Source organism: Dermacentor silvarum, chromosome 1, assembly GCF_013339745.2.
Source record: "Dermacentor silvarum isolate Dsil-2018 chromosome 1, BIME_Dsil_1.4, whole genome shotgun sequence".
NCBI lineage: Eukaryota > Metazoa > Arthropoda > Arachnida > Ixodida > Ixodidae > Dermacentor > Dermacentor silvarum.
The window spans coordinates 432,583,836-432,610,102 of record NC_051154.1 but is presented as its reverse complement, the minus strand read 5'-3'; the positions used below and the strand labels follow the sequence as shown (position 1 = coordinate 432,610,102).

Here is a 26,267-nt window from a genome sequence, read left to right as displayed (position 1 = left end):
TCAGTCAGCTGGCATTCCTTCTAGCCGATAGAGCTCGAATGCCTTCTCTCGCGTGCAGGCTTTCCATTGGCATGCTGCGCTTGAGCACGCGGAAATAATTTTCCCGCAAAACTTTTGCTTACGAGTGTACGCGTTTCGGGCAGCATCATCATATGACAGAGGCTGGAGTGCAAAGAAGAAAAAAAAATAGCGTCAAGGGACATCAGTGCTTTTGTGTGCCTTTTTGTTCGGCACAACTTCTCGCGGTTTCTTATAAAGCAATATTTTCATTGTAGCGCGCCTCGCGCGCAGCCGTAGCAAGGGAGTTGAGGGGTGGGAGACGCGCGCCGCAGTGCGGCGAAAGCAGCGGCCACGCCCCTTTCCGCAATTACACCCTCTCCGTCCAAATGGGACGTCCATAGCAACCCTGCCGCGCGCGTCGATCCAGGCGGCCGTGGCATCTCGGGCCTAGTTCTCCTCGCGCCCGCTCTGGCGCCACTACTCTGCTACGGCCGTTCACGGAGAAGCACTTCCACAGCCGCGTTGGCACGCACGACAGTGTCTCTAATCAGGCCGTAAATAACGCGTTTTATAGTTGCACATTACAGGTTGAAGATTGAAGTCGTTATTAGAATTGCCGATTACCCTACATATGTGAAAAGTCTGCCCTAGGAGGGCCAATCTTTTGTAGAGTGGGCCTCAATGCTCCCCATGAACGCTGCTCGCTCGACTCACCTGAAATGAAAAGAACTGCTCTATTACGAATTATCGGGAGTGGATTTACGTGTTTCTTCAAGACGAAGCAGTGAGTGATGCAGGCCCTGAGGAGGGTGGCCAAAGGGCCCTCCCAGGAAGCAAAAGTCGCTACAAGCCTTCCTGACTCGGCTTGACCCAGCTTGAAACGGCTAGTGCTAAGTTAAGCTCCAAATTAGACGTCTTCTGTATAGCTTATATGTCTAGTCTTGAAGACTTCTGCTGTAAGACCTGGTGGAGACGTACAGGCTCTGGTACACGTTTTTAAAGTCAATCTCCAAGTCTTGCAAGCAAAACTTGCGCACATTTTTACTACCAGCTTGCAACGATTCCTTCGACAGCACCATCAGTGGAATGATTACATCGTTATGGTATCGTCATATAACAGCTCTCCGCACAAAACAGTGTATTACCAGCGTACTGCAAGGTTTATGCTCGAGTCGATTTCGCATAGGCCGCTAGTTAGACGGTTACAGCGCGCGTACCAAGTATCAGCCATTGAGGAAGGTACCTTCCTCCATGGCCAATTCAAACCTACCGCGTCAGCTCAAACTGAAAGCCGCGCCATAGTTTCGTGTGCCCGTGATGGCAATACAACAAAACCTTTCAATAAAATGTGTGCCGTTATTACACAATTCGTAAAAGCTTTAATAAAACATTTTGAACGAAGTTTCACAGGCTAGTATAACATGGTGCGGCACAACAGTTGGTGCGCTACTATGGCTTGGCCGCTTCCAACGCTAGCTCCCGCGCCTGCCATGCTGCCGTTGCCGTGCATTGTCTCCGTTCGCGCTTGCAGTGTCGCGCATGGCCGCGCGCCCGCACTTTGCAAAGGATTCAACGGGTCGCTTTCGTGCGTACATCGCATTCTCTGTGTGTTCCTGCGTTGATGGCTCAGCTTCGTTTTGGTAAGTGGTTAAAGTTTTGCTCTCTTTAGAAAGCTCTGTCACACGATTGTAGCACCATGACCCTCTTGGTTGATTGTTTCTCATGCAACGGCTGTTGTTTCGAATTTCCTCGCGGCACGTCCGATGTCACGGACACTATATATAAGCTCGTCAGGTTGGGATTACATTTTGGTTGGTGTGGGATCATTCACTGCCGTTAGCATCGACTGACCGTGCTAAAATTGTTACATCGGGAACCACTTCTCGCGGAATCGCCGCCTAGTTTCCTCGTGGTCGAAAGTTGCGAATGTTTTAAGCTGGTGCTGTAATTATATAAACGCGAGCTATGCCGCTTATTGACTTATATTACTTCGTTGATGGTCTTAGAACTGCATCACTATGCGAATAATATATCTGCGTCTCCGACTGATTGCATCGAGACGTAAGCACGTGCGTTTTATATACGTCCGCTGCATTCAGTTTGTGAAGAACAAATGCAAAACAACAACAGCTTGATTTGGGCGAGTTGGTACATACTGAATAACGTAGGTACAGCGCAACAACTTTTGTAAAGAAACGGATACGCTGTACCAGCGTTTTCCTGTCTAATTGTTCCCTTCCAAAAATTGTTGCGCTGTACCTACGTTATCCAAAAGCAAAGCGGCGCACAAAAACAAAATGAGACTTTGTGCGAACTCCCTTGTTGCCCGTTGTATAAGATACGCTTTGATTCATTTTTTGTAGTACCCAAGGCCTTGAACAGCAAAAGTATGACAGCCTGCCCAATGCAAGCACTTCTATGGGTGAATGCTACCCGTAGTGCAGTGAGGCCATGATTTCAGCGAAGAACACCAACCATAGTGACATAATCTTGAGCCAGGTTGCACCTCAGATAGGGAATGATGGCACTAGTTCCCAAAAGCTTGGATGGGACTTGAAGTACTTACGAGCAGAGCAGGATCGAACATGTGCAGCTATATAGGAGTATACTCATGCATGTAGAAGTTGCGTCGTGCAACATGTTATTAGCTACCGTCCAAGCTGTCAAAGTTTGCATGGCTCTTGTCTATATTTTCTAGGTGCTTTCAGACATTCACGTACTAATCACAGACATGGGAAGACTATAAGACGTCAAGATGAAAGGCTCCTAGCAGCTCTCAGTGTTCCCAACGAAACTGGCAGAATGGCAGTGGCTGATTACAAGCTGCCTTTGGTGAACAAAAAAACCGTGACCACATTAGAATCCGAGCAGAGCTCCAATCCTGCATTCTGATGACACCTTGTAAGTAAAAGCTTTATTAATTGACTACATGAGCACATTTTTATAATAACTCGTGCCAGGTGTAACTAATGCCTTTTATATGCATGTTAAATTGACTTCATTGCTTTATTGAAATTGTGTGGCTTCATGTTTTCGAGTTGTATACGCAGTAGTTTCAGTTAATACTTTTTTATACTATGGCTGTTTACATCTTGGCAGTTTTTGTATGTAAATATTACTGCAGTAATTTCTCTGGAATGCATAACCATCTAGTGTCATCTGCCTTACCTTTTCTGTGGATTTAATACCCGCCTTCATGCAGCCACTGTAATATCCACAGTGTGTATATTTGGTGTTTTCGGCTTTGAATCCCTTTTGTTCTCTTCCAAATTTTTTTTTCAGACACAACGGCTCTCTGTTATGGGGGGCTGGTACTTAAGAAGCTTTACTGCGGGCATCCTACCCACTATTTTCAGACTGTTTTGGTGGAAACTTAAGCTAGACTCTAGGCCAGCGGCGGAAAAAGAGCTTCAGGGACGTGCATGTCTACAGTGTCATGGAAGGTAAGATTAGAGGGCTGCTGTTTGACTGGGCCTAGAGATAAAGTGCAGTGACTCTTACTCACAAAATACATGCTATTTTGAATGAAAAAAATAAATAAAAACATGAACACATTTGAAAAAAAAATATCATCCATCCCGTGTAGCTAAGTCGGGTGGATATCTTTTTCTTTTACAAGCCTTCCTCCCCCTTGCAGTTCCATAGAACTGATGTTCCACAAATTTTATTTACGAGTTGCAAATCTGTTCGTATGTAGCAATGGTTCGGATATCAGCCACAACTGCTGATACCGTGTACACGTGCTACTTGCACTGTTTGACTAGATGGTTTGGCATTCCAGAAGCTATTCATAGCAATACCACGTGGGAAAATGTGATGACCGATGCCATTCGCCAAGCAGCAACTGCCTGGTTGAAGAATTGCAGCTTGCGAGCGGATAAAAAGCCAGCACGTTACGTTAAGCTTAGTGTTCAGGTAATTTTATATAGAAATTTAAGATATACTTACGTTTTTAACTGAGTCAGCATCATGTAGCATGTTTACATCTCATTAAAATCGACTGTTGGTTCTAGATCAGAAGTGCATGGTATGGGATTAACATTTTGTCTTGGCGTTCTAAACTCTACTTATATCAGTCTGTTCTCAATCGCCAGATAACTTCCAACGACCATCTATGCATGATGTTGTGACATCATGCTTTACTGTGGCCATAGGGAAACTTGTATACATTCTGAAGAATTTCACTTTAGACAATAAATTCTGGGAACCCCAAGTAGAGTTGGCGTTCAGGGCCACTTGCTTACATGATGCAGTGTAAAAGAAAGATATAAATATTTACTTCCAGGCAGCAAAAGGACATGGGAGATGATTTAGGTGAACGTGAAAAGGCATTTGAAATTATAGAATGAATTATACCTGTCTTCTGGCACTATGCTTATGCATGCAGATTTTAAGCAGTTTTTTATGTGTTGTATTTGTTTCTTTTATACCATTGTTCAGTCTTGTGGGGACAGCCACTGAAAGGCCAGGCTTAAAACAAGTATAACTATGCATCATGAGTGCATCAGTTCTATAATGTTTGAAAGTGGTGTGCGCATTACATGCCCTTAACAGTAGTCACCGAGAGAAAACAAAGTGTATTCGCTAATTTTTCTAATATGTAGAGATTATTTCTTAGTCATGTTTATGCTAAGCATTTGGCTTTTACTGGCCTTACTATAAGTGAGTCTGGTCTTTTTTCTCTTTTTTCGACTGGCGCAGATGCATCAAAGGATACTGGACCTGCCGCCAGCTGACATGCCTTTATTCCTGCTTAGTTCTGTTAAGATGTGGGTTCAGTTTTTCTAGACATGCAATCCAGAATATATGCAGTCTAGTCAATCAGTGCACGGCATTACATGCCATTCATTTCCTATGTATATATTTAGTCAGACTCAAAGCAGGGCAAGCACATGTACATAATTTGCAAGAATAAAATTTTGTTTTTTGCTAATTTTGCTGCCTCTTAAACATTGTTATGAAATGCTGGCTACAGAAGAGGCATTTTACAAGATGTCTTTTCAATGTGCCTCATTCAACACCCTTGTGTGCTGCATGAATTTTGCTTGTGTTAGCAGTATACCCAAATTAATTGTGCGCTAAGGCAGATCACTGGTACTGCTATTGTTTTCTTGGAACCAGTGGTGCGATTCAGGATTTCTAGAAAATGTACATATTTTGAATGCGACTGGCTTTAACTTCAAAATAAAAACACGCAAAGCTACTAAGCTGAAAAAAGTTCAGTATTATGTGCTAAATGCATGCTTTTCCAAAGGCATAAATATTAAAGGCTGCATAGATTCAATAGTTTGGTAATGAAATCTGTCAAGGTATAATAGTGAGAGCCCATCTGTGACATGCAAACATGTATACATACATATGCCAACAATGTCATTTATGCACGGAAATAACATTATTCCGAAGTGAATAGACTCGCAAGAACATTAATACACTTTGCAAGTGAACAGCACTGTAGAAATTGCATGTCGCACACGGCCTCTCAACATTATACCTTCACAGATTTTATTACAAACTGTGAAATCTATGTGGCTCCTTTTAATATTTATGCCTTTGCAAAAGCATGCATTTAGACCATTATACTGAACTTTTTCAGCTTAGTAGCTTTGGTGTGTTTTAGTTTTGAAGTTAAAGCCAGTCACATTCAATATATCTACATTGGTTAGAAATCCTGAATCACAAGACTGGTTAGAATAAAAGCATATCAGGACCAGTGATCTGCATTAGTGCATGGTTAACATATGCATTATTTAACGTTTTTTTTTGCAAGGTGGATTGCATAATTTATCCGGCAAGCAAAATAATCCTTTATACGAAAGTTCTACAGATAGTCTAACGAACAGCTTGCCAAGACTTCCCCAAGACGAATACTGAGGGAGCATTAGCTTGGCTTCAGGAGTGCTTGTGGAGTTCTAAGGCTACTACTCGGCTTGTAGAAGCTGGATAGTAGACAACCTCGTGGCTTGAACAAGCCCAAATGTAGACGTCTTCTAGATGGGTTTGTGCTACCTGGGAGCTGATGCCTTTTCTCCTGAAATATAACTTTTCCTCTATATCTCTGTTCCCTGCAATCTTACAAGTGCACCTGGTTGGGCAGGTTAGTTAAGATGCATGACTTGAAATCAGTAGCGCGTAAAGAAACGGTGGCAAAATAAGATACGTAGAACTGACAAGCGCTTGTTCTGTGTACGTTTTTTCCTTCTGCCTCCGTTTTCTTTTCTTTCTTTTTTTTACGCGCTGCTCATATCTTACATATATGTTGCCCGTGTTTCTGATATTCTTTTTTTAATGTACTGCGGATAACTGGGAAACACAGTGTGGACCGCAGTCGGAAGCAAAAGCCTAATCTTCGTTTTCTTTTTACAGTCATTTTCAGTAAAATGTAATGAAAATATCAGCGACCTGTCGCTTGGCTCCCACTTGCTTCCTTTCCCTGACGGCCATTGGCGAGAAATATTCTTCAGCCACGCTTCCCGACGCTGTAGATCGCAGGGGAATTCGTGGTACAGCGGTGAGCACTGTTAGGGTGAACACGCGAGCGCGTGGCCGACGGCACTATCAGCGCCGCGTAACAGCCATCGTTGGAAACATTGCACATGCGCAGCATGTGCTTTGCGAAACACTCTTTCCACCGCGCGCATCACGTCATCGATACGCTTGTTCGTCGTCTGCTAGCCGCATTTTTTGTTCGCTGAGCTGATACCTTCTGCATTTCAAGGTCCATCTGGATTGAAGATTGGCGCGTGAAGGAAAAAAGTGAGTGTAAGAGGGATAATTATTAAACTTTTTATTCAAGAAAATTGCACTTTTTCAATTCAAGTTAAACAAGACCATGAGAACAAATATAAAAACATGAGCAAATCTAATAGCGAGTCATGTGACCACTTACAGCAACGACTGCAGCTATTCTGGACGGTAACGAGTCGTAAAGTGATCGAACATATTCCCGATCGGCTTTCAGCCTTTCCCACTCGTTGCTGACTTGCGCCCACAACTGGTCCGAAGTCGCGGAATAAAGGGGCTTCCTTGCCAAAGAAGCTTTCAGACGGCCCCACACGTTTTCTATCACATTCAGGTCCGCTCCTTTCGGAGGCCATTCCAGTAGCTGCATGTGCTGCTCCGCCTGGAACTCCTTGACAGCCCGCGCCGTGTGTATCGGTGACCGGTCCTGTTGGAACAGGTAATCACCGTCTGGGAATAAACTGCTCGCATATGGCAACAGCACATTGTTCAAAATGTTGCAGTATTGTTCCGACGATAAGTGTCCACGTATACGTTGCAGGAGCCCTAAACCATATCTTGAAACAGCACCCCACACGTTCACACTCGATCTCCCACTGGCAGAAACACCTTGCACGTTGTCCGGGTCGTTCCTGCGTGGCATTGTGACGTTAACTAAAACAATTGCTTTTCAAAGCAGGAAGTTTGCCTCACCGTGTGCCTGGTAGTCTCCAAACGCGCAATCTTTGGTCTTGTCGCGTCGAAAACGTCGACTCATCCGAAAAGATGACGCGACCCCACTCTTCTGATGTCCATGCTTCGTGCAGCTCAGCGAACTGCCGTCGTGCGTCCTTGTTTGCCGCCGTTAGTAGTGGCTTCTGCGCTGCGACGCGACTGCGAAGGCCCGCAGTACGCAGGCGACGTCGAACAGTGGTGTCCGAAACGTCCAAATCCAAGTCCTCGCGTATTGCTGGGGCTGGCAAGAAAGGGTTACGAACAGCAGCTGCAACTATGAGGGCGTCTTCATCGTCTGTGGTAGCTTTAGGGCGGGGCGCGCGGGGTGCATCCTGAATGCGACCTTCATACTTGTAGGCTTGAATTATCCTGTTCACAGTCTTCAGGGGCCTATTAACTAAAGCGCCAATATACCGCTGGGAATAACCTTTCAGGGAAAGATCGACAATTGAGCGCCGTTCATCATCGGGAACCCTAGCCATAATACGATCTGGCGACAGAATGAACGGCTGCGAAAGATGTTTGGTTGTTTTATATACGGTGTTGCATGCACAACAAATTTGAAGGGAACGAATAGACACGCCCCCATAGATATACAAGTTTTTTTGTCTTGTTCTGTTCAAGCACAGATGTTTAAAGAAATCTTAAAATGCAGGATGCATGGGCTTAGAAAACAAAAATGCGGCTAGCAGACGACGAACAAGTGCATTCATGACGTCATGCGCGCGGTGGAACAATTATTTCGCGGAAGGCGTGATGCGCATGCGCAATGTTTCCAGTGATGACCGTAACGGGGCGCTGACAGTGCCGTCGGCCACGCGCTCGCGTGTTCACCCTAACAGTGCTCACCGCTGTACTTCACAGTAGCGTCTCTTCTCGCGTTCGAGCTGCACAGCGGCACACAACAGCTTCGCGGCATCACACCGCTAAAAAAAACCGTCTGCCACACACGCGCACACCAAGGAACCGTACTCACAAGCACAGGAAACATGAGGCAAGCTGCTCACACACACAATCACACAAAAAAAGCACACGAGAATGCGCACACAAAAGCACACCAACACGCATAAATCCTGAGGCAACCACAATTGTAGCACGAACCGGCGTATGCCTTGCGTACCGGAGAAGTGGCGTCCTCACAAAAAACAGTGGCCGCAACTGTCAACTCAGCCAAGACGCGCTCGCCCATTGACGGCGACGCAACGCAGCAGGCCACACTTTTTGCAAATATTTTACAACTCTTCGTTGAGTGAAAACCGATCGATACATCCAACATAGTTAACAACACATACACACACCGCGGCTGATGATGCGCGTCGCATTTTTGCACATCCGAGAGAAATTTCGATCGAGATACTGTAGCTACTGCAGCACCTAAAGGAGTGGTTGTTCGACGACCTCGTAAGAACTGACATCCCGTAAATTGCACTCAGAACTAACTAAAACACCTCCGAATCGTTCCGCAGCGCGCGACCGGCAACACATTCAAGCCGCGCCGCGCCGGCTCGCACAAGCCAGAGAGGAGGAAAGGCTCGTTGCGCGCCTTTCCACGCAGGTCTGCCGTGGTTTCGGATTTGTGAGCAGAGGGGGCGTCGTTCCGGTTTTCATCATTTCCGGCGTTTTTTGCTGCTGCGATAGTCCAACCGTGCGGCGTTGTGTATTCTCCGGCTTCTGTCAAAGGATTGCACGGTAAGCTCGAATGAACTTGAATTCTTTGTTGTGTCAGAAAGCTCTTCACCAACGAATCACTGATCCACCGCCCGCTCGTGCGCCTGCCTTTCTATACGGCATTCTAAACATCATGCGAGTGCCTTTGTGACGTTCAGCCGTCACTGTTCTTCACCGAACGACGAAGCTTGCACTATCGCCCGTGGGAATTTAAATTTTGAAGCCAAATCGCCGGTGGGTGCTTGTCACTTCGTCTAGCCGCTCACAGATAGTCGATCGATATATGTAGTTGACGTGCCTGTGCGGTGGTGATTTGCATAGTGTGTCGTTGCACGAGTTTGTACCGGCATTGACGGCGTGCTCATGTCATCTGCGTATACCTCACAACTACTAACAACAACGCGCGAAAGCGCGGCCTGGGATGCCGCCCGCGCCTTACACTGGCGCATCGGCGTTAATTTACGCGCCGCTGCTCAGGACGCATTCGAAAGAAAACAAGTCAGCTGCGGTTATCACAGCACGATTATCATTTGTTGGAGCAATGCCTCCTAAGTTTTTTTAGGAGGCATTGGTTGGAGCATCGCAAATAGTTTCCAACGCTGGCGGCAGACGAGGCGCTGGTAAGGCTGCGGGCAAGGTTCTGACTGGTGTTGCAGAAGTGAGGCTGCACTACTTCGACAAAAACACCACTCGCAGCTGCGCGCTAGCCGGCACGGATCAGATATCTTGCTGGAATTGCCGCTGCGAAGACGACCCGATGAATTCCTTTCGTGCGAGGGTCGAACACGCCCTGAGCAGCGGCACGCCTGACGCTCGTTCTCGATTACAACGACGGCGCTTCAGTAGCAAATGCGTGTGGCATCTCAGGGGCCGTATTCTGAAACGTTCGCCTAGGCGAAATTTCGCCTAGGCGAAATCAGCGTGCGCGCTAATTGGCTGGTTGAGCAAAATTGAATGACGTCGGGCTCAACCACCCAATCAGCTCATCCAATTTTGCTAAAACAGCCAATCGGCGCACACCTGAAAGCGAAAAAAGAAATTTCGCCTAGGCGAACGTTTCAGAATACGGCCCCTGGTCTCTCGCTCGCATGTTGTTGCTGTTAACGAATCTCAAGTCTCTACTTACACGTTATAGAGAGGCTCGAGGAACTGCTTAGGTCCGGTTGTGAGACACTTTTTTTTTACAGATGACCTGCAGAGAAATCGTCAATGATTCCCCATATTCGATCGATGCAGATAAGCGGGCCCGTGTCGAAGTTTTGGTTTGCCCCTGTGAACGATCCCTGTGATAGAAAGACAACCTTATTAATTTAAAAGACTTGCACATGCTCAGGAATATTCAGAAAGACGTTGTGCTCGATTGAAAAATTAACGTGCAGCATACCTGCACTATCCGGCATTTCAGGACTGCTAAAATAAATGAAACCGCCTCTGACCAGCGGATCTTGTCATTCGTGCAGCAGGACAGGAATCGGTTGAGGGTGTTCACGTAAGAACAGAAATACAGGTGTCTCAAATATATTTTTGTTCTTAAATCAAATGTTTATTTAATTTGAAGACAGTTGGGAAACAATCGCAGGCACTGACTTGCAACTAAACTTTCAACCCTGTATTTAACACAATGCAGCAAAGCCCTGTGTTAGATAACACACATGTGCGAGAAGATTAAGAAAATGTAACGGGCTTATGTTTCTATTCCTATGATGTACCCATGTGCCCAGCTCTTGGTTCTTCGATAATTGAATTTTATGCTCTGCATTGTTTTTTTTTTAACTTGCAGGGATGCCATTGGTTGGAAGGCTGAGCAGCATACCCAGAAACGCAGCGCTGCTGCTTACATCGGTCGTGCACTCGAGCACTGGGTATTACACATTGCTGGAGTGGAGTTTGAAAATAATGCACGTAGAGACCAGTGTCGGTGACAAGGATGCTGCATCGGTCGGTCTTATCCTATTTCAGGATAAGGAAGCAATATCCTACTTCCAAGATGATCTCGGCCAACTCATACAAGTGCGTGAGGTAAGACCAGGTGTCAACACACATGCATTGTAAGCAAATAGTCACATGTGCGCAAGGTTTAGTCAGTTCCTCATGTATGATGTTGGCAGTGAGCATAGCAATTCCTACACTAATTACTAGAGGCAAGTCTAGTGCTGCAATCGTTCAGCCACCATGGGAATGATGGGAAGTACGTAGATTTGTCTGATCTTTGTGCTTGTGGATTCTGACGTTCCTGCGGCTTTGTTTACTACGCTTTATATGCCATCATTGTCGTAAATTTCAGAGCAATCTATACTTTTCCAACTGCAGAAGACGCTACGAACACGCACAATCGCTACTAATTGCAACAGTTCAGCTTGCCGAGGTGGCCAAATTGATACACGGCAAGCGTCTAACAGCACTTGCTTGCCCGCAATAAGTTCATAAGGGTGGCCCTGGCGTCATGGTTTCAATATCAGACTTCTATGCTAGAGGATCTGTGTTCGAATCCTGCCGTGGGACAATTTTAATCATTTTTATTTAATTATTTATTAAGCAGCACTTTGTTGAAAATGAAGAGAGTTTGCAACTTCAACTAATGCCTCACACTAGAAGCACGGTGATTGAGGCAAATATTTCTGCTGTTGTAGCAATGGGACTGTGAGGCTAAACGTTATACATTATTGGATCCACAAGGTTGAATTTTCAACACCGAAACACAGTCAGTAGATGGTTATGCAGGCAGGGAAGGTTGTGTGTGTTACTTGTGATGTAATTCGCTCAGTTGGGTGTAGGCCTGTAAGGCTCTGCCATGTTCAACCATTCTTTCTGACCTCAGATGATTGGTTACATTTTACTGTTGATTCCCTAGTTGTATCGCAAAGGGCCTCTTCATGAACCTTAGGCAAACAGGTCAAGCTTACAATTATACGGATTTGAGCACACAAGCTGATCAGTTTCCTAAAGCAGTGCAGTCATAATGAGCATGCTGTTCTGTTTTGAAACAATCTGGATAAATGCTATAATATGATTGCTTTGTTCCTAAACTGTTTTGTATTTCCAGCACACACAGGCAGGCCCAGTCACAAAATAGAGACCTAATAAACAAGCTGCTTCTCTCGTATGCACTTCTGGATTATAAAAAATAAGTACAATTTCTGCCTCACTAACAAGGTTTCCTGGTCCAGACACTAACAGACCTACAGCACATGTGTTCCAGTAGGAACTAACCAACATTTCACATATAATAAAGTGTTTCATTCTCTAACATTTTATCTGTGATTACTTGAAGCCATGTGGTTTTACTCTTTGTTGTATCAGGCATAAACAGAGATAACAAGCAATTTTCTTGACACCCTGCTTGTTTGCCCAGTCATAATTGCATTCGGTGAGCTTTCCAAGCCTTTTTTTTATTTACCAATGTTATAAAATATGTTCTTTAACCAAAAGCCCAAAATGCACTGTTCATCACGAAGAAAAGCAAGTAACTGCAAAGGCCGTGAGCAATTTCCTGAATGGCTACATGGTGTATTTCACCAAATGCTACTAAACAAAATCTATCTATAAAAGTTCTATTCTGTGAGGCAACAAATTGCCTCACATAATATAACCTTTACAGATAGGACGTAATGTGGTTTGTCATTTAGTTTCTTGGCCATAATGTCGCCGGTACGTTGCTCAAACACTCAATTGCCATAAAGGTTTATTTTTAAAAATGTGAAATGTCTTCAAACTAATGGAATATTGTTACACGAATGGAAGGCGTCAAAGAGACGTAGGTTGCAGCTTGGGATGGTGAGTGAACAAAATCAATGCAGCACAGGTGTTTCGGGGGATCACAAACAATGTCAGGTTTATACGGGAGCTCCATTTGAAGAACACCGTTTCCTTAGTCAATAAGTGCAGAGTGGGCAGACAAGAGATCCTGGTCAAGGATCACATCACGGGGACACCGTTTAAGAGGGACAAATAAAATGGTAGTCTCGTGACCACTGTTACTGACAGGAACGGTGCACTGTGCAACAAGCACGAGAGCTTTCCTCAACTGACTGTGAAGGTTAGCCTTCTTGGCTGGTAGCTGAGCGCCAGTGTTGATGAGGGCAGATAAGTGGGAACTTGGAGAGAATTTTCATTGTTCCGGAGACCTCTTAGCTAAACATTTGTATTTGATTATTTTTATTTGCACTCCCCCACTTCCAGAGAAACTATTTTCTGATCTGCCTGTAATATGATAGTCAGATTTTACTGAAATAGCCTGGTTCAGGTCAACTCCTTTCATATTAACTTATGGAGAATAAATGAGTCAGCGTGTATCAACATAAAATTGTATGTTTCTCACTGTAAATCTGCTTTTTCCCAGGTCAATCCATCTTTCAATGCACCTGCCATCTGCTTGTGGATAGGGAGCTTATAGTACCAAACATTGGCTTGAAGCTGGCTATTGAGTACCTGTTTGGTGTCCACTACACTGCTTGAACATCAAATATGCTGCACGTGTAGGGGTGACCCTTGAATTTCTTCAGAGGTAAGTACCTCTTGGTTCTTTGGACATTTGGAGAAAATAATGTTCCAGTAACAAAGCAACTCTCTTCAAGACACCACATAGCCTTAGTCTAGAAGAGCACATTAAGACGTTATCATTCAACAACGCGAAACACTTCCATGAGTGCTACAAACTTATAAATTCAAATCAAAGCTGAGCATTTCGAAAAAGAAAAAAAAATGTGCATCTACTTTGGAGTGTATGGTAGTCAAAATTAGCAGAGTTCGGTGCAACTAGTAAAAATTGAAGTTCAAAAACGCCACATATTTGTAGTCGGGTTTACCGTGCTTACTCGCATAATGAATGCACCCCCCACTTTTTCAATCAAGAAGTGTGCTTTTTCTTTTCCTTGCATAATGATCGCACCCTGAACTTGCTGCCATGAAGTAGGAGAGACACGGTAGGATTTGGCGTCCAATAGGCCGTCTGGCACGTATGGTTGTATCGGATGCCGAATCGTACTATGTGTCTCCTACTTTTCTTGCGATAGCGATCATATGGCACTCCAGTCGCATTTTTGCCATCGGCACCGACAATTGCAGATCACTCGCAATCAGTTAATTATACTGCATAAGCTGTACGTAGTATACGCATTACAGTGTGTGCTGTCAGCTCCAAAAGTTTATTTGATGAAGGCTTCTTGGAAAATATGTTTTTACAGCGGAGCTGTTAGAACCTCGCTATAATGACCATTCTGTCGTCCGCAGCTTCGCAAAACAGGGGGAGAGAGAGCTGAGAGAGAGTGAAAACAGAGTATAAAAATGGCATCGCACAGCATAGTGGATACAAGGTGGAGAGGAGGGGTGAGGCAGGTAGTAGTGGGACGCGTAGAGCTGCTGCCAACACCGACTGCGTTTCCCCGCGTTCACACCGAACACGCCCGGTGTCCATGGCTGCTGCCGATGCCTCTGGCGGCAGCTCGGCAGGTTTCTACCAGAGAACTGGACACTCGTTGCTTCTGAAAGGCTGAAGCCAGAGCTATAGGGAAGCGGAAACCAAGTGTCGCAGAAAAGAACATTCTGAGTTTAAATTGAGGGAAGCCGAAAGTTCGTGTAGGCAGACAAATGAAGATCCGGAGGCTCGTGAATATAGCCAGTGGAATTCATTGCAATACTATGCAGAAAAATTATGCGTGGCTCTGCTATCGCAAATGCCAGAGACCAGTGGAGATGGGAGAAGCCCAGCAAACGTTAGACTAAGTTTGTGGTTTGCCACTACTTTACTAGGCTTTCCCCAGCTCCGCTGGTCTCTGGTGTTTGCGATATCTGAGCCACGCATAATTTTTTTCCACACACCTTTCGTAAGCAGTGTGTAAAAGAGCAGAGTGTTGTGTTGGTCAGGTGTACCAGCACACTGTGCGAGTCCCAGATGTGTACTCAGACGTTTGAAAAAATCTGCCTTTTCAGTGATACTTTGCTTAGTAAGCACTGTAAGGGAATGGATTGCATTAGTATTTACATAGTGTATTGCAGTTAGAACTGGAGGTTTCAGCATATGCCGAATTATTGTTCTTTGCAAGACCTCGACCGCTTTTTATTGTTACCATTGCAGAATCTCGGCTGTTACAATGTTTTCTCATCTTCCGTTGCAGAAATACTGTGACCATATTAGAGGACTGGTTATGAACTTATTTTAAAATGTGCGAAACGTGCGGTGTGTGACTTCTATGACCACACTATTTGCTTAGTTTTCACAACATTCGCTGCGAAGAATGAAACTGAGTGTGCACACAGTAAACTTTCTTAATTTTCCAGACTTCCAGGTCATTGGGATGCTTGACGGAAACAAGAATATCTAGGCCTGAATAGCACCACAGTCGGCCAAGGCTGCCATCTTTGGTGCATTGCTTGGGTGCGTGCTGACTTATTCTCACATCTGGTTCTTACACACTTTTTATAGCAAAGCTTCCTTTGTTCCTTCCCACTACTTAGCATATTCTGGCTGTCTTGTCAAGCAGATGCCATCAAGAATTTCACACAAGCTGTCACTCAATGAAAAAAAAATTGCGTAGGCGATGATGGGATTTGAACGGGTGCCTCCAGCACAGTAGTGCAATGCTCCATCCGCTAGGCCACACGCACATTCATGGCATGAGAGAATAACTACGCACCTTACCAAGTGCTTTCAGACGGTGGATGCGTCACATCACGTAGCAACTTGATTATAAAAGCAAAATCCTGTCAGTTTTGCCCTGTCCTTTCCTAGTGGATGCTAGTGCTTTGACATACTATGTGACACTGGGCACCCTCATTGTGATTGGCCCAGTTTACAGAATTCATTATTTTGGGATCAGCGTAATTGTAACGGAAGAAACTAAAAGGTTTCTCTGCCGAGGTTTTGGTGTGCTTTAAAAATCCCAAGGTTAAAATTATTCCAAAGCACTCTACTGTAGTGTCTGTCATCCCCAGGGTTAGTTTTGAAACGTTAAGGGGGGACGCGGCTTTCGCATCTCGAAAGATGGCCAAGAAAATAGATTTTTTGGCAATCACATTTTCAGTTTCTGTAACTCTTTTTCTAATTCCGAAATATCATCCCTGAAAACCATGTAGAAGTGCTCTGAAAATCTAGTTGTATCAGCCAAGGTGCCACAAAATTTTGCGGAAGTCACGAAAGAACAGCATTTTTGAAGCCACGTTATCTCCGGAATGGCACATCTGAGCGCCGCCATCTTGTTCTCGTCAGAAAGTGCACTTCTCCATCTTCAAATTTACCACTTCAGCTATCTCCTCCATACAGAAACAAGCACACAAACAGCAAATGATTCGGAGTCTGCGATTGGCCGCACCCACCACGTGACTTGAGCACAGTTCGCCATTGGCCCAGCGCTCGCGTCGTCTGCTTTGCTCTGCATCTCGCGAGCTCTGGACAGTCTCCATAACTGTCAAAATGGGTGCTACACGAACATTTGCAGTAGTGTGGCTGATCCCTCCGTTTGTAGACGTCTCAGACCCGTGGCTAAGCATTCCGCTTTGCGACCAAGCTTTGTGTGCGGAGTCCTCGGACACATGGCTAAGCCTTTCAGCACTCAGTCTTTCAGAATTCGCGACCAAGCACACTGCGCATGCAATCCTCTCACCCGCAGTTAAGCATTTTGAGCATAGGCACCTCCGACTCGGCGATCAAGCACATCGCGTGCGTGCTCCTTGGACCCTCGCCTACGTGCATCAACTCGCAGCTAAGCACATCAAGTGTAGACTCCTCGGACCTGCGGCTAGGCATTTCGCATATAGGCACCTCGAACTGTGGGCCTAAGCACATCGAACATCGACTCCTTGAGCCCGTGGCTGGGAATTTCGTATGTAGGCACCTCGGACCCGCAACCAAGCACACCGAGCGTCGATTCCATTGTCATGATGTCAAGATTTCTCATGACACTGTCTATTATACCACCCCTTGATAAAGTGAACCTCATCATGAGCTCTGTTCACTAGGCCCCTTGGGCTGGCACAGACACCTGGCTGCAAAAGTGAGGCATCATACAAAAGTACAAGCTGGAAAGCACCTAGTAGCTGCATATCTATCACTGGCTCTCTGATCCCAAGTTCCACAGCCATTGTCAAGGGAAGATGACTGGGAAGGCTGCTGAGAGCCTTTATTCAGCAGCATGGTCGATTCTACCAAAAGCAAAAAATGCCTCACTGATTGCAATGGAGAATACTATCAATGAGGCAGTCTGCAGGTACAACACTGAAGCTATATTCATGCCCACACAGAGCTCTGCAGGTCACTTGGTTAGAACCCCAGGCACCATGCTCTCTGTAGAGCAGCAGCAAAGACTGCCGTACAAAAAAAGGGGGGGGGGAATGAAGGCAGACCAGACTGGAGGCCACATGTCCAAGAAGCCGCACATCGTAATACACACTGACTAGAAATTTGGTGCCTTCAATAGAACTGAAGAGAAGGAGAAGCTTTGAGAGCTGTTTTCTCAAAACTGCTTTTTTGTATTTCTGCTCAGTTTTCGGACGCAATTTTTTGTTACCGTTTAGAATATTTTGACTTTCTTTTTTTGGTCAAGTTCCTTGGGCTGCAGTGCAGGTCGTGACAGTCTCACTTTTTTAATGTTGACTGTTTATAAATTTATGATGTGGCTATTCATTCACTCCGAAATTGGGCTTGATTTGAAGGTAACATAAAAAATGACACTCCAAAAGATTGGGGTTGTGGAAAAAAAAGAAAATTGTCACAACCTTCAGCACGCATTTAGTTATGCAGTCAATACTTGTCACACACCCCGTGAACACACCCCGTTAGGCATTAACACTGGGCCAAATTTCAAAGCTGACTTGTCAGCTTCCGAAAATAATCCCACGAAAGCAAGGACAAATAGTAAGGGGCCCTCTGTTGCACCAGCGAATGCCGGTTGCTGTCCAAAGACCGAGTCAGATCCCAGAGTTGTCAAAACAATAAAATATATTCTTCCAAACACTGTAGTTACATACACACATGCACACTTAAGCTAGACACATCACAATAAAATTCAGATGGGGATTCACAAAACACAGGAAAATAATTAACGACAAGCACTTAGAGTCCAACACGTAAAGTACAAAATTAATTGGAACACTAAGTGTCCAATTGTATTCACCCATGCTGGTCTTAAGCCGGACGATCTCGGTGTAGCTCGAGGCAAATCTCGAAGAAGGAACTTCCGGAAATGCAGACGCTCGATGAACTTGTTGACTAGCTTGCCGGGGAATCCCCTTCTTCCACAGACGTCTTCACGTCACATCTCTTCACTGGTGCGGTCTGATCCCCCTTCTAATTCCCACACGACGTTTTTATAGCTTTCGCAGGCGTTCTCAAACCTTCCTATAAGAGTCGTGCTCCCGTAGCACGAACAAAGCCTGAGAATCTTCTAGTTATTTCTCGCATTTTCAGCTGCGGCTGTTGGCGCGTCGTCGAGGACGGTGGTTACTCATCCTCATGCTCACGCTGTAGTACTCTCTCGTTAACGTCGCTTTCATATAACTTGCCGATGCTTCTAGACTCTTGGTCGCGTCGGCTGTTTGAGGCGTATGCGCTCTCCCCCTCTGTTGAAGCTGCCGCGGGGCTGGCGTGCTTCTTTCGCTGGCTTGCGTGACACACAGCGTGCACTTAGATTATGCGCTGAGCCTTCCATTGCATTTTTTAAGCTCCCCAGGCCCTGCAGAAAGTTCAAGGGAGAAAAATTCTGCTCAATAAAATGTTCTCAAGGTATCACTCAAACTTTTATGAAAGCATCAGGGAGACATTCTACACATTTGTGCCAATTTTCATCAATATCCATGAAGAAATAAGGAAGTTGAGTTTCAAAGCCACGTCCCCCATTAAAGGGAACTTGAAACGATTTTGACAATTTTGTACAAAAGTACTGAGTCGTTAGAGTAGGTATTTCTGATCATTAATTGATGCATCCAAGTGCTCTTCATAGAGCGTGTAATTTATTACAAGGTTTTAAAAAGGCTCATCGCTACCGATCGCAGCATGCCACTTGGATGAATTTTAAGCCGCCCCTGACCATTTGACCAGATTTGACCATATGACGTCAGGGCGCGCTATCCGATTGGTTGCCCAGGACGCGTCATCAATTATTTTTCCAACATCATGTGAACAAATGTTCGTAATAGTTTAAATCTTAGTTAATTTGTTTCTATAAAAAGAAAGTAACGGAAAGAGAATGCACGAGGACAGTATCACTACGCTCTTGAAAGCACTTCCGGCACACAGCAAGTGTCGTCTGCTTGTGTTACAATGTGCTCCGTGTTGACGCGAGCTGCTGGTTTGTGTTGGTCTCAATCCCATTTCTTTTGACTTCCACTCTCGATTATACTTGTTCGTAGTTTTCAGCACACTCCTTGCCTCTCCACAAGCAACACGTGCAAATCATAACATTGCATACCTGTTGTTCCATCCAAGGAGAGGTCATCTAAACACACAAATACCTCGTAAGTTAAATTTCTGACTCCAGGTGGAGCAAATGTCTCGGTGCTCTATCTCTTTGTCACACCTGGGCAGCCATGGCAGGTCTGTCAGCACTTTGACAGGTGAAGACATGAATACTTGATTAAATATGAATTAGAAGAAGCTGATGACGGAGAACCAGGTTCTACGTAGAATGAAATGTTTGGCTGAGTCCACTAGGGAAAAAAAAAGTAGCGGGGACTGAGTGTTGGAAGGGCAGTCCCAGCTATTATCAGCATGGCATATTCGTCTGTCTGGACTATGACAGATGGCGGAATTTATGAACTATTCACAAAATGAAGTGCCTTGTGCTTTCTGGTTTCTGTTAATTGGGCTTTGTTTGCAAAGTCTTTCAAAGACTGTAAGATGACCTAAGAAGTGCCAGCTAATATCAGACAACGAAGAGGTTGAGTGCTTTCTTTCTGGTTATCGTGTGCCGTTATCATTAATCCCAGGCTCTGTGTATACTTCCCAGTGCAAACCAGCTTGCTTCTACATTCCTATGTGCCACCCATGCCTCGCATGGAATGGCGTTTAGCATCTATGAAGGCCGTACACCAGCGCACATTCAATGCTGTCTAGTCACTTTGGCAGATATAATTTTGTACTGAAATTTAAGGGTTTCAAAATTCTTATAAAACCCATTAAATGTACTATTGCTTTTCTTTTCCGAGTCTGAAAGAAAGCTGGTCTGCAACAGACAGTGGCTTCCGAGACGAAGCAAGATGCTCGGACAGCCACATTCTATTAGTAATGGTCTCCGTCGACCACAAGGCTCCGGGAACTTGGAGACGCGAGTCAGTGCAAGCGCTCGTATCTGACCGGTGTAAATGTCCACGGATGCACAAACTCGCTAGAAAAGTGTGCGTGGAAGTCTGGGCTCTGGTGAGCCATTTAGTATTTTCACATAAGGCAGACCATTGCGAAATGTTTACTTTTGTTTCATGTTTGTCATGCGTCCAAAAAAATTCAAGTGTGCACAGTTCATGACTGAACCGGTAAGACAGGGCATTGCCTGAATAAGAGGCTAAACGGCATGATTAGAATATAAATACACTAATTTCTGTTTACTTGGTTAGCCGAAAATCAGTGTAAACTGATGTAGTGGCAACCAATGCTATTTACAGGCTGAGTGACGATAGCAAAAGCAATTCTTTTGTCAGCCTCATGGAAAAAGAATTGCATTTGCTATCGCTCGCTCAAAAATCCTAACAGAAGTCGAGTGTGATGCCTTTGAAAACCTACCCTGTTGCACACACTTGACTCTCTTGCACTTTTTGTCATTTTTTCCCGTTGTTTTGATACCATTGCCAATATTTATTCAGAAGCATATCAGAAATAAGCTGCAGTTGTTAGTTCAGGGCCTTGTGACCCTGTCCCCTATTTTAGGATTGCATCAAGTTCAGTATGCATGAAAGAAAAAAAATTTTCATCCACCTGACTTTAGCACAAAGCTACAAAAGAAAACCCGTATGGCTTTCTAGGGCAGAAAGCTTCGCAGTTGAAAAATAATTCGTTCTGGGTTGGGATGTACTGTAAGAACGAATTTTTCTTCAAATATGAAGCTCGCTTCTTGAGAAACCCACAGGGGTTTCTTCGTGCTGTGGTCAAGTGGATGACAATTTTGCCTTTTCATGAACTTTCCTCTGCCTTGTGGGCTTCCGCACAACTGATATGCTATATTCAGCATGCTCTGCACACTTAGCAGCTTGCTGGCATTACTTGCATAGTTTGCTTCTGCTTAATTACTTGTAGGTGCCACATCGTCCTCCCCTAGTCACCAACCTACAATCGCTCTATGCCTAGATGTTGTCATATTTGAAGAAATGCATCGAAAGGAATCAAGGGATCAGCATGAGCAAGCTGCCTGGACACCTTGCCTTCAGAAGTATGTGCCAAACATGGCGGTAATGAGGCCATTCGGAGCTTCATAAAAAAGCATCCCAAAGAGTTTCTGATTGACAAATCTGGTCGTGTCTTTTTATGGCCACCGTGAAGGTTTGAGCACCTACTGATGTTGCAACATGACATTGCAGTCCTTTGCAACGTGACAGGAAATGTGTTGCGCATATTCCCAGCTTTTGGCTTTATAACAGCAGAACAGCCTATCAAAATGACTGTTAATTTTCACATTAAGAGTTTTGAAGAAAATCGCCACACCACTCTGACACCCTCTGGCTTAAGTGAAGGTGACTGTGTCCTCTTCGATGCTACTAAGTCAGTTGTACACAAGGCTTCCTTCAAAGCAACATGCGTGGAACGTATCGGAATGAAGGCTGCCGGCACCTTCCTCTGTGTGACAGTCAACAAAAAGCCGTCGGTAGAGGGGGATGAGAGGCTCCACAACAGGTCTGGCATTGTACACTCAGTGAAGCCAGACTTTGGTTTCATTACGCTTGGCCCGCAGAAAGAGGACTGCGCGGTCTTTCACAGCAGTCTCGTGGACAAAGCACCTACCAAAGGAAGCAAGAATTTGACTGACATTCTCACAACGAAAGACAGGTGCACCTGCAATAGCCCGTTTTGACACAAGGCCACACAGCAAAGGCACAAGTGGTGCAAGTGGAAGGCCACCAAAGTTTAGTGGCCTTCCAATAGTGTTCCTAACTCGGAAGGAGTCAGTGGGGATGAAGTGTTTATGTCTCAAGATGAAGCAGACCTCGAGCTCAGGTATGCTCAATGATAACAGTGAGCTAAATTGATCCGATGTTGATGTTTAGGATTACCCTGTGGGTTTCCCGACAGGGAAGATAATCCAAGAAAGCCACTGAATCCAGGTGACGAGTCATTTGCAGAGCAGCCCGTGGCATGGTCCGCTCGCCGAAAGCTTTTGGGAATCAAAGGCATCTTTTTCAAGGAGTCCGACAAGGCTGGTCATATCTTCTGGCTGGATGGAAAGGTTGCCGCACAGGTGGTAATCACCATTGTGTACCACATGGGCAGGCAGATCAAGTCCTTCGACGAACTGCCCCAGAACTTGGTATTTCGAACTAGGGGTGGTGATGCTCTTGATGCCGTCGAAAGCGACGACACCTGGATTGCAATGCTCGTGTTGATTCGTGATTGGCCGCCCATACTCTATATAAGCTACAGTGAAAACTTCTTCAACAGCGTGCTTGCTCTAGCAATGGACGAGACGTTCACAGAGTACAAGCACATTGTAGCAACTTGTCAGCCTGCAGCACCTTCCAACTCCCAGCCGTCGGTTGAGGTCTTCCCGGCGAGAAAGGGGGCGTTACGGCAGCATAGCGCATGGCGTGGTGCAAAGTGTGGGAATGAATCCTCTGGCACCAGGCAACTCAAGTTCACTTGCCTCTACAGAGATGGCATGGCACACACAGATTGTGCGGACAAAATTCTGCAAGCGGACGACGTGGTCTTTGTTGACTACAGGGTCGGCACGAGCCACGGTAGAGAAGAGATGCAACGTGTTCTTGCGTGGCAGGGGCAGAAGCCATTGGACGTTGCTTGTTTGGACCCGGAAGACTTTGTCAAGCTGCTGAATGCCAGGGCAGCTGAACACAGCAGCAGAAGCACCAGCCCTGAATAGTCTTTGTAAGTACTTGATGGTTCAAAAATGTGGCAAGTTAGCTAAACTGCAGGCAGTGATAAATGTTTGTTAAATGGCAACTGCAATGAAATTTTGCTTTAACTAAATTGGTTGTAAATGAGTAGTGTATACATTTTAAGCAATCCTAGGAAAGCTGCGGGGCTAGTAATAGCCCAATTTTCTCATCAGCCTTTGAATAAGCAGACGATTCATGCAACTGGGGGTTAGCGGATATGACATTAATGCAAGCAGATGGTTGCATTCCGCTTACATACACTCTTAAAAAGCTTGCACTCTTTAGGGCTTATCTTGTCCCTTAACAATAATCGTCGACTATCGTGCTCGCGTTTCCTTTATTTAATGCTGCACACCCGGTACTTCCAGGTCACAAACAACATGCGTATTATCAGCGTGACAGCATTCTCAACAGTAAAATAGCAAGTGCAATGTTTTTAAAAAAGGAAATGCGAGCAAGGTAGATGACGATTATTGTGGAACAAGTTAAGCCCAAAAGGGTGCAAACTGTTTTTAAGAGTGTCGCATCCAGAAAAAAATATTTCAGATTCTTGTGTATTGGAAGCGTATCGGAAGCGAGATACTATCACGTTGCCATTTTCAGTGACTCTGACAAATTGTTTAAGGTCTAGATAAAAAATTGCTGCCTGCTACACGTGGTGTTAAAAAAATAAAATAAAACGCAATTCCTTCATGGCTTATTGCCCTGGTGATAGAAAGTTCACACAGAACGAATGCATCCCAAAAGCTCTTAACTTCATTATCAGTGAGTTTTGGTATATGGGATTACCTGATATATGAAACTATTTTTAGTACTTAGCCTTGTTCGTTATTACCAGGTGTGACTGTATTATGAAGTGACAAAAGTTATTACGTCAAAATTCTTTGGGAGCAGGAGTCAAGAGTCGCTGAGCGGAACGCCTGGGAAATTGTAAGGGTAGGCTTGTGCGAATATTTTGGTTCAAATCGAATAGTCCTTGGGGTCGAATACTTTCAAAGCGAATTCGAATAGTTGCCAGGTGTCTGCAGAACAAGTTGTTCTATGCAAAAATTCCTTATTTCTGAGGATACAACATACAAAGGCATCACAGAGAATCCTGTGATAACATATCTTAACCAGTAAAAAAAAAATTCTGTATATAGACTAGTTGAAGTGCGCCCTTCTACACAGATAACAACCTACAACACACACATGCATAAAACATCACAGAAAATCATTTCTTAACAAATTTCAAGCAAATCAATTTTGGCATAAAGACTAGCAGCTCCACATGCAGTGAGGAAGGCACTATTTCTACTATTTAAAAGGCTACATCACAGAGAAAACAAAAAAAGTAACAGAAAATTGTTTGATAACATGTTTCAATAAAGAAATATCACAGCTACACATGCAAGTAAAAGGTATTCCTTTCCACAGTTAATAAAATTAAAGTAAAAATTCTCATGCAGAAAAACTAGTTGCTCCACATGCTGGGGAGAAAGGTGCTCCCTTCTGCAGGTTACAATGGCACCAGCTGTCAAAAATAACCTTTCACTTGTTTGGGTTGCTGGCACTGAAAGGTACCTGCGGGCTACCCTTACAAGGGACGGGTGAAAGTGGCTGCCTTTGCTCTTCCACCATTCGAGTGGGTCTCCATAGCGAGGAAGGAGGGGAGCTCTCAGATAGCTCTCAACATCATCTTTGATGGAAGGACCAGATTTCATAGAACCATCTGATCCAAAGCTTGCAAAGGCCCCCCACACAGAAGCATCTTGGGAGCTATCTAAACCTGTACCACTCTCACTTGATGTTTCACAGCATATAACATGCAGTGTTCTCTCTGCTGCTTTAGTGAGAACAGCACAGGCCCACTTCTCTGCCCTTTCCATATAGCAGGCATCCTTAAATCTTGGATCCAGCAACATCGCTAGGGCTGTATCGTCGGATGTCTTGACACCAGGAAACCTTGCCTTAATGCATGAGCTGCATGTCGAGCAAGTACAATGCCAGTGCACTCCAGCAATAGAATGACTTGGGACAATGTGGGATATTTGTCCACAGATAGCTCTGTTGTAGCTTGAGTAAGTGGATCCAGTACCTTCACAGCGGCAGTTATCAGCTTCCATTCAGCTGCAGTGAGGTTATCAACCCCATCACACTCCAAAAGCTCCATGGTGATCGGTTTGCAAAGCTTGAGCAGCCTAGTCATCATCTGATGCTCGCTATTCCAACGCGTCGGAACATCTTTCACCACTTCCAGGGCATTCATCTGCATTTCCCTTTGTACTTCCATAAGGCGTGCCCGAGCCTTTGAGTTTTTCTTATAGCGGCCAACGATAGCCCGGGCCTTCGTGCACAGTTGGGAAAATTCAGATATATCCCGCTTGACATCACTCACGCACAACTGCAGCGTGTGCTCGAAACATTTTATGCCTACCTAAGGCGACTGAGTAACTGCTGTAGTGACATTTCTTCCACTATCTGTACATACACTGGCACAGTAACTGGATCGGGAAGTACCCACTCCTCCATCACGCTTTTCAGAAACAGTGCCAAGTTTCCGGCTGTGTTAGTGTCTGCAATTTCTGTACATGCCAGTCTCTGCACATGCAGTTGAAATGAGCTGTCCATGACGTGGGCATGTTACCGACAAGTAGCTTTCATTAGCACTCGATGTCCAACTGTCCGTCGTTATTGAAATTGCCACTACTCCACTGTCAATCACCGCCTGAAAGCTGTTTATTAAGTTTTGCTTTTTCAAAGCGTAGAGCTCCTGAATTATTGCTCTGGAAAATGGTGTTCGCGATGGCAGAACGTACTCACGTATAGCAGCGATCATAACGGCCACAAAGCCCGGCTCCTCAACAACATTGTAAGAATGCATCCCGTGGACTATGAATCCGGCAATAGCCTTTGTCATTTGCTGTGCTTTTGGCGCCGTATGTTTCAGCTTTAGCTTGAAACGGCCATCTACTGAAGGCTGTTGAACATCAGGCACAACGTTCCTTTTTGTATGCCACGAAGACATCCGGGTGCCTTTTTAAATGCGTCGCCCGAGTCGTAGAATAGCATGGCATTTCAGACACTGAGCTTCTTGGCCTGGCGGGACCTTTACAAAAAAGTTCCATATCAGGTTGGCA

General features: G+C 45.0%; 2 long non-coding RNA genes across 4 annotated transcripts; both read left to right on the top strand.

Annotated features, from left to right (window-relative positions):
• The first annotated feature begins 888 nt into the window (after positions 1-888).
• LOC119455239 (uncharacterized) lies at positions 889-5,121 on the top strand. Of its 3 annotated transcripts, none has more exons than XR_005192865.2 (4): positions 889-1,640; positions 2,699-2,901; positions 3,283-3,443; positions 4,702-5,121. It is a non-coding gene; the product is annotated as an uncharacterized LOC119455239 (long non-coding RNA). The 3 variants fall into 3 exon arrangements; XR_005192868.2 differs by lacking the exon at positions 4,702-5,121 and adding an exon at positions 3,782-4,685; XR_007465243.1 differs by lacking the exon at positions 4,702-5,121 and having other exon boundaries at positions 3,283-3,750.
• A 5,783-nt stretch (positions 5,122-10,904) lies between these two features.
• Positions 10,905-22,067, top strand: LOC125942589 (uncharacterized). Its single transcript, XR_007465242.1, has 3 exons — positions 10,905-11,139; positions 13,460-13,624; positions 21,338-22,067. It is a non-coding gene; the product is annotated as an uncharacterized LOC125942589 (long non-coding RNA).
• Positions 22,068-26,267: the final 4,200 nt, after the last annotated feature.